We start from the raw sequence: 7,823 nt of genomic DNA, 5'->3' as shown, positions 1-7,823 counted from the left end.
CTTTTTAGTATTTGTTGTTGTTGTTGTGGTTCTAGTACTAGTGGTTGAACTCAGTAATTAACACACAATTATTCTTAGGTGTTTAAATTTTAACTGAAAAGTGATCCCTGTTAAATCTAAGAGTGGAAAAAGAGAGGGAGGAGATGAAGAGCTATGGGTTATTTAACTATGTGCTTATTTTCAAAGACTTGAATAATCACCTTGTAACAATGATCAGATTTGGTCTATGTTATGTCATGATTTTAAGGAATCTTATTTCAACCAGATATTTTGGATTTTGATATTGGTCTATTATGCTATGTTATATGTGCGTACATATTGTATGTCCACAGGGGGAAATTTTATTAAGAGTTTTATTTTAAATGGCTTTTAGATAAGATTGTCCATAAATTTAAGCTGCTAAAATCAATCAAAGATACATTTTAATTTGTGGGACCTGAATCTGTGTATCATATGTTTTAAACTTGTTGGTAGAAAGAAACTAAAAACATTTTATATGGTTGTGCTTAAGTTTACTGGTTAAACAAACTACACCATGTTAGATATTTAAGAGGTGTTTCCAAATACATGATTCTTAAAATTTATAGAAGGCATTGGACCTTCCGGTAAATGTTTTATTAAGTTCTTATCTAAGGGTTGAAACGGTTTCCTAAGTATTCATGTAATATTGCTATTGTCAGCAAGTGATCTAGGACTTGCTCTCTCATTTCTCTATTCTAAGCCCAACTTGTTCTTTCATTTCTCTATTCTCTTCAAGGTAGGGAACTAATTCTATTATGAAGGAATCTGTGGGACGCACAATTTAATCTTTAGACCTTATAAGAGATGGCTGACATTTTTCTGTAATAGCATAGCCAAAATAAGAACTTAACTAATAATCTCATAGCGAGATTCACATCGCCATCAGCGAAGTATACAGTAAGTAGAAAAAAAAAAAACCTCCCTTTCAGACCAAAGGGAAAGAAAGTTTTAAAGTGAGAATATAATTTTCCTCATGGGCATTGTCTACCTTAGAAAAACTACTACAGAACATGCCTGTGACTATAGACTTGTAGTTCAGGCCACCGAAGATTAAAGATGGGACACGGGCACTCCCTTGACTTGCATCCTCTGGTCTGCTTTAACACAAACCAGGAGGAAAAGAAAGCTAGGCATCAGAAGCAATGGGTGGCAGGCCTATTAATGGCTGATCTGTGCAGTGATCTGCCCTCAAGGAGACCCAACAGGCCAGTCCACTGCAGTGGCTTTCAATGTGGTAAGCCTGGGCTTCAGCAGAAGTCAGCTTGTGAAGAGCCCTGGCAGCTCTGCCAAGAGTTGGATCACTGGAAATGGACCTGACCTGGAATCGAAGGATGCCCAGGTCAGAGCCACAGATCCTATTGGCTCCAAGCTGAAAAGCCCTTCACTCAGCCCAACTTCCAAAGTGACCACTGCAGCTGAGGGTATGGTCAAGTAGGGTCAGCAACATTGCAGGCAGAACTGTAAATTTCTTGTTAGAGATGCCACCTGCCTTTACCTGGCCAGCTCTCCTCCCAGGCCAGCCAAGTAATGAAAGTCAACAGGGTGCCTTCCCCTAGGAGGTTAACACCTCCCTTAGGATATACCCCATGTGAAGAGATAGATAGGTCTGAGCCTCTTAACTTACAAGGCCTAAAACCCAACAGATTATTATCAAGCCCCTTCTATCAGGTTCTATTTGCCTCTCAATCAGAAAAATTACTTGTAGCTTAGACAGCACCTTTCTTAGCTCCTCTAATAATGACTCTGTCCTTTGTTATAGACCCTGTCTAGTGCACTTGAGCCTCATTCCTTTGTAATCATAACCTCTACTCTACCACCAATGGCTCTACTCCCAACCTGTGTGTACTGATGGTCCTCTTCCCCACTTAATGCTGTACAATTGTTCAGACCTGGTTAAGGCCACTCTTAGGATCATTGGTTACTATCCTCACCCTGTCTTTTATGACCTTGTCTAAATATGATCAGAGTCGGGGAACTTGGAAGGCTTCCATAGCCTTGGCAACTCATGACGACAGCCTAGGGTAACCTAGGTAACCTAGGTAACTGGCGCCATAAACTAGAGTGTCAATTTGTTGGGTCAACAACAGGAGCCACTGTGCGCTTGCTCCTGATGTGGGATCTCTGTCCTTGATGTATTGTACATTTTGATTTAATGCTATAACTAGTACTCAAACAGTATGTTTCACTTTGTGTTGCTATGTGGGTGCAAACTGTTGAAGTATTTTATACTAAATTGATCTTCTGTATATAAATAGAATTGAAAATGAATCTTGATGTGAATGGAAGGGGAGAGGGAGCGGGAGAGGGGAGGGTTGCGGGTGGGAGGGAAGTTATGGGAAGGGGAGGCCATTGTAATCCATAAGCTGTATACTGGAAATTTATATTCATTAAATAAAAGTTTAAAAAAAAATTCAAAAAAAATACTTCTAAAGATTGTTATTCCCCCTGGGGGCGAAGCCAAGATGGCGGATAGTGAGGACGTGCGCCGTAGTTTGGGAAAATGAAGTTTCATAAAAGTGGAATTACTGTAGCCTCAGGAAAAGACTCAAGAAAAAAACTGCAGAGGAAACGCTTCCGGATCCAGTGGATGTGACACAGAGGACCAACAGGGAGCCCACCGCGTGGAAACCCAACCGTGGGAGATGAGCCACAGAATCTCGCCAGCGCGGGAACGAATGGAAGGTAAGACAAAGACGTCAGAAACCCGAGACATTGGGGGGGAAAGCAGAGGCCTCTCTCTTCACTCACGGAGCAAAACAAAGAGCAGGTGCCATTTTACATATGTAAAGGGCCGCCAAGGAGTTCACAAACTCAGTAACTTTGGAACTTTGGTGAAACTTGAGAACACATTGAGGGCTGCATAAACTCTTTGTGTGGTCCCAGGGGTAGATTTAAACGAATACTCACAGAGGCCAGATTTCAACTACCCTCAATTCCACTCACCTGTGCCGAATTACTACCCAACTGAGTCAAAAAAAAAAGAGAGAGAGAGAGAGAGCGATCCAGCAAGGAGCAAGGGAGAGAACAATCTGGGTGAGTCACTTTTTGCACAGCCTTAAACCTGAAGAATCAAGCAGAGCTCTCTGGCCGCACCCATCACAGCCTCTAAGGATCCATCAAAGCAGACAGCCCACTTAGAGGCATAGTATAACGAGAAGAAAAACACCACAGCCAAAAAAAACCCACAAAAAACAAAAAACATAAATTATCTCCAACATGCCAAACAAAAAATGTAGAAACCGAGGTAACAAGATAAAGGAAGACACTATGATGCCCCCAAATGAAAAAGACACCCCAATCCAAGATTATGAAGATGAAGATAGAGGAAATACAAGAAGTGGATCTCAAAAAATTGACAAGAACATTAAGAAGTTCTCAAAAACAAATTCTTGAACTACAGAAATCCTTAATGGACAAGATAGAAAATCTCTCTCGTGAAAATAAAATATTAAGGAGGAATCAAAATGAAATGAAACAACTAGTAGAACATGAAACTGTGATAGTGACAAAAAGCACAATGAAATGAAGAACCCAATAGATCAAATGACACATTAGAGAGCCTTAAAAACAGAATGGGTCAAGCAGAAGAGAGAATATCGGAATTAGAAGACAGAGCACAGGAAGGTACACAGTCAAATCAAAGAAAAGAAGAAGAAATCAGAAATCTAAAAAATACTGTCAGGAATCTACAGGATACTATTAAAAAACCCAACATTCGGGTTCTAGGAGTTCCTGAAGGCATGGAGAGGGAGAAAGGATTAGAAGGCCTTTTTAGTGAGATACTTACAGAGAACTTCCCGGGTTTGGAGAAGGACAGAGACATCCTAGTACAGGAAGCTCATAGAACCCCTAATAAACATGACCAAAAGAGATCCTCACCACGACACATCGTAATCAAACTCACCACAGTGAAACACAAAGAAAAGATTCTAAAATGTGCAAGAGAGAAACGTCAGATTACTCTCAGAGGATCTCCAATTAGACTCACAGCAGACTTCTCAGCAGAAACCCTACAAGCTAGGAGAGAATGGCGAGATATAGCCCAGGTACTAAGAGAGAAAAACTGCCAGCCCAGAATATTATATCCTGCAAAACTCTCATTTGAGAATGAAGGTGAAATAAAGACCTTTCACAGCAAACAGAAATGGAAAGAATTTGTCGCCACTCGTCCAGCCCTGCAAAAGATGCTTAAGGATGTGTTACACACAGAAACACAGAGACACGGTTATCAATATGAAAGAAGGTGAAGGAAGGAAAGCTCACAGCAAAAGATCACAGGAAGTTCAAAGCATACATTAGAAAATATCTTTGGGAAAATGGCAGGGCAAAGTTACTACTTATCAATAGTCACATTGAACATTAACTGAAGAAAAGCAGATATGAAAAGAGGTATTAATACATTTAAACCTGCTCGTATCAAAACAGTTCTCAAGATGTATAGCCTTACCAAAGGGAAGCATAAGAGTTGTCTGTCCCCAGAGTTCCTGGGAGACAAAGAAAGACTGGGCTGAAAACGAACACTTTGGTTCCGCTGAAAACAAACATGGGACAGCTTGTACTTCCGCGTCTGCCGAGGCTGGAAAACTCCAAGACCCACCTACAGGTGTCTGACACAGTGCGCAAACTCACTGCTGCACTTGTCTTCTTGCGCATGCGCCTTCACGTTGGCGTTCTCTGTGCAGACGCGTGGCACGCGAGCCGTTTGCTGCAATCATCTTTCTTCTTGAGACTAAACAGGTAGGTCCTCATGAGTCCTCTGGTCGATTTAAGTGTGAATGCGTTTGAGAACGCCACGCGGTTTCACGGGGTTGGGCGATGTGACGTGTGGTCCCAGAGGAGGAGAAAACACCTCGAAGATGATGTGTTTCTCACTGGTGGCGCTGGCGCCATGTGCCTGATGTTTGTAATGAAGCCCGAAAACGGAGGAAGGTGGGCCTCGGACAGGAGCGGGGTCACGTGAAGTTAGGGAAAGGGCCGGGAAGGCCGTTCGAGATGTCCGCACTCCAGTGGCTCCTGGAGTGGCTCGCAGAGGCCAGATTCCCGAATCCTCAGTGGAGAGCCAGGCTGGCAGAAGTCCTGGCAGGTGGACAGGGAAGGGCATCGGGCCTGGAGACAGTGGGGTGATGTCAGCATCTCCGAGTTCAGTGAGGGGTCAGGCAGAGGTGCCCGGTGAGGGGTGGTGTGCCCATCGGTCCGTACCCCAGCTTCTCACCTCTGCCTTGGACCATGCAGAGAAACCGCCAGGAGGAAGGATGGAAGCTGGACACTCCAACGAAACCGCCTCATCTGAGGCAAATGGGCCTAGTGTGTGAGATTAGACGAGAAACCCTCAAAAACCAACCAAAAAGTCTGCTGCCCTGAGTTTTCTCTCCCTAGTGGTGTTCTCCCAACAGTCTGCATGATGGGGTATCCCGATGTGTGACGGATGTCATCACAAATGGCCCGTTGTGGCCATTTGCCTTAAGAACGTTCTTTGCCAGACTGGCCAACATCAATATGATTGCCGACTTGCGGAAAAACGGAAACGTATACCCAATTTGGGACTTGTTTTGCAATTGCATTCAAAACTTTTTCGTAATTACAGGAGGACACTAGGCTGTGGAGACAAATATAAATACAGCAATTGTCTTAAGTGTATTTTCCAAATCATAATGTTCTGCTTTCAGTGCAAAACATGATTGAGAGAGTGAAATCAACATCTTCAATTATAGCAGAAGACATAGCAGCATGGATCCAAGAGCCAATTGAGCCTGAGGAGGTGAGTGCTTCAACATCTGATGATTTCTGTTGATAAATTCACTTTTCACGGAAGGTTACTAAGTGATACAGATATGCTGCTGATGTAGGTCATCCGTGTAGGTAATGGGTGACAGTGGGTCTCAGGAAAGAAACATTGGTCCAGGAGGTTCTCATTCTGCTGTGTCCAGGGTGGATGCTCTTAGGTTCCTGGGAGATATAACCAGGGACTCCACGGCCATGCTTACGCTATGCAACAGACGTCCATCCCAGCATAGATAAAAATAACCTTAAAATCACTGGTGGCATCTGTCCTGGGAGATATCTCTCTGAAGGGTGAGTCACTTTATTAAGAATATAAGTGTGTAGGATTGTGTTGGAAATCTGTCTTTGGTGGCCATGATATGTACCTGTGCTTTATATAGAGTTATTACATGTATTAGAGCAAAAACATTTTATTTACCTGCACTCATTCCAATAGACCTTGCTGTTTGAAGATGAAGATTTTCTACTTGAAGAGGGGAACATTCCATCTGATGAGGACGAGGAAGATGAGGAAGCACCTGAGGCTGAAGGTAAAGGGCAGGGGAAGTGAAATGCCTTTGGGGGTGAGGTGTGCATGTCCCTCATGCAACAGGGCACACTCAGTAACAGGAGGCATGAAAGCATGTCTCACGTGTCTCAAACATGTCCTGAACGTTGGGTGGAAAGGTGAAGAGGATCGTTTACAGCTTAGTGTGTGCCTCGCTCTAAGGAATTTCCCTTTCCTTCAAGACCTACTTTGACTGCTTCAGAATACCTTCCTTGCCAGGCCTCTCCACCGGGTGCCAGAGCATACCGTTTCGTTTTTGTCCTAAAAGCATGTACTCTTTCGTAGCCCTGTTGCGAAGAGACTGCCTATTTTTCATGGCACGTGAGGAGCGCGTGGTCAGTGTACATGTATAACACCTGGGTACACAGGGATGTTGACACGCTGTCTACAGGAGAAAACAGAGGCTCAGGTAGTGTCCTTTACCAAAGAGCACTTGGCTGGCTGAGTCACATCTTTCCTTCATTCTGCACGTTGTAATATTCCCGTCATCTATGTTTTTGTATGAAAAGTGAATGGCTTTTATTAAGTGCATAACACAAATGTCTATGCTGCCTTATTGCGTAATCCTGCATTTTTAGTTTATATTTTGGAAACCTAAGTTTGCACAAAACTTATCATGATACAATTATATATATATATATATATATATATATATATATATATATATTTAGTGGGAGGTAAAATAGCAAGGTTTATTAGGAAGGGACATCTATAAGGACGGATGGATGATACAATTATATTGCATGGAGTTTTCATCTATATTCACTAATTTTTATGCTTTAAGCTATGCAGGGTTTTCTCCGTTTTCTTCCTTCCTCACCCTCACTCCCTCCCACCCCCACTACCCTTCTATTTGTCTCCCTTGTGTCCTGATTATCTGCGTATTGTAATGTGTATAAAGTTTTGTCCTTACTGCCTTTTTTATTAATACAGAATGATTTAGATTGATTTTCAATTCTTTTTTTTTTAAAGATCTATTTATTTATTTGAAAGTCAGAGTTACACAGAGAGAGGAGGGGCAGAGAGAGAGAGAGAGAGAGAGAGAGAGAGAGAGAGAGAAAGAGGTTTTCCATCCGCTGGTTCACTCCCCAGATGGCCACAATGGCCGGAGCTGCGCCGATCCGAAGCCAGGAACCAGGAGCTTCCTCCGGGTCTCCCACGCGGGTGCAGGGGCCCAAGGACTTGGGCCATCTTCTACTGCTTTCCCAGGCCACAGCAGAGAGCTGGATCTGAAGTGGAGCAGCCGGGCCTCGAACCGACACCCATATGGGATGCTGGCGCTTCAGGCCAGGGCGTTAACCCATTGCGCCAGAGCGCCGGCCCCTGATTTTCAATTCTTATGAAGTCCCTTTACTCTCCTTGTGTGCATATCCAAGAAAAGTGGAAAAGTATTTCTTTTGATAACCATGGCATACTTACAGAATCCAGAACATTTAACGGTTCAATAATGCAAGAATTTAAGATACTGTCTACA

This window comes from Lepus europaeus, chromosome X (genome assembly GCF_033115175.1).
Source record: "Lepus europaeus isolate LE1 chromosome X, mLepTim1.pri, whole genome shotgun sequence".
In the NCBI taxonomy this organism is placed as follows: Eukaryota; Metazoa; Chordata; class Mammalia; order Lagomorpha; family Leporidae; genus Lepus; species Lepus europaeus.
The sequence above is the reverse complement of the archived record's forward strand: the minus strand, read 5'-3'. Positions refer to the sequence as shown.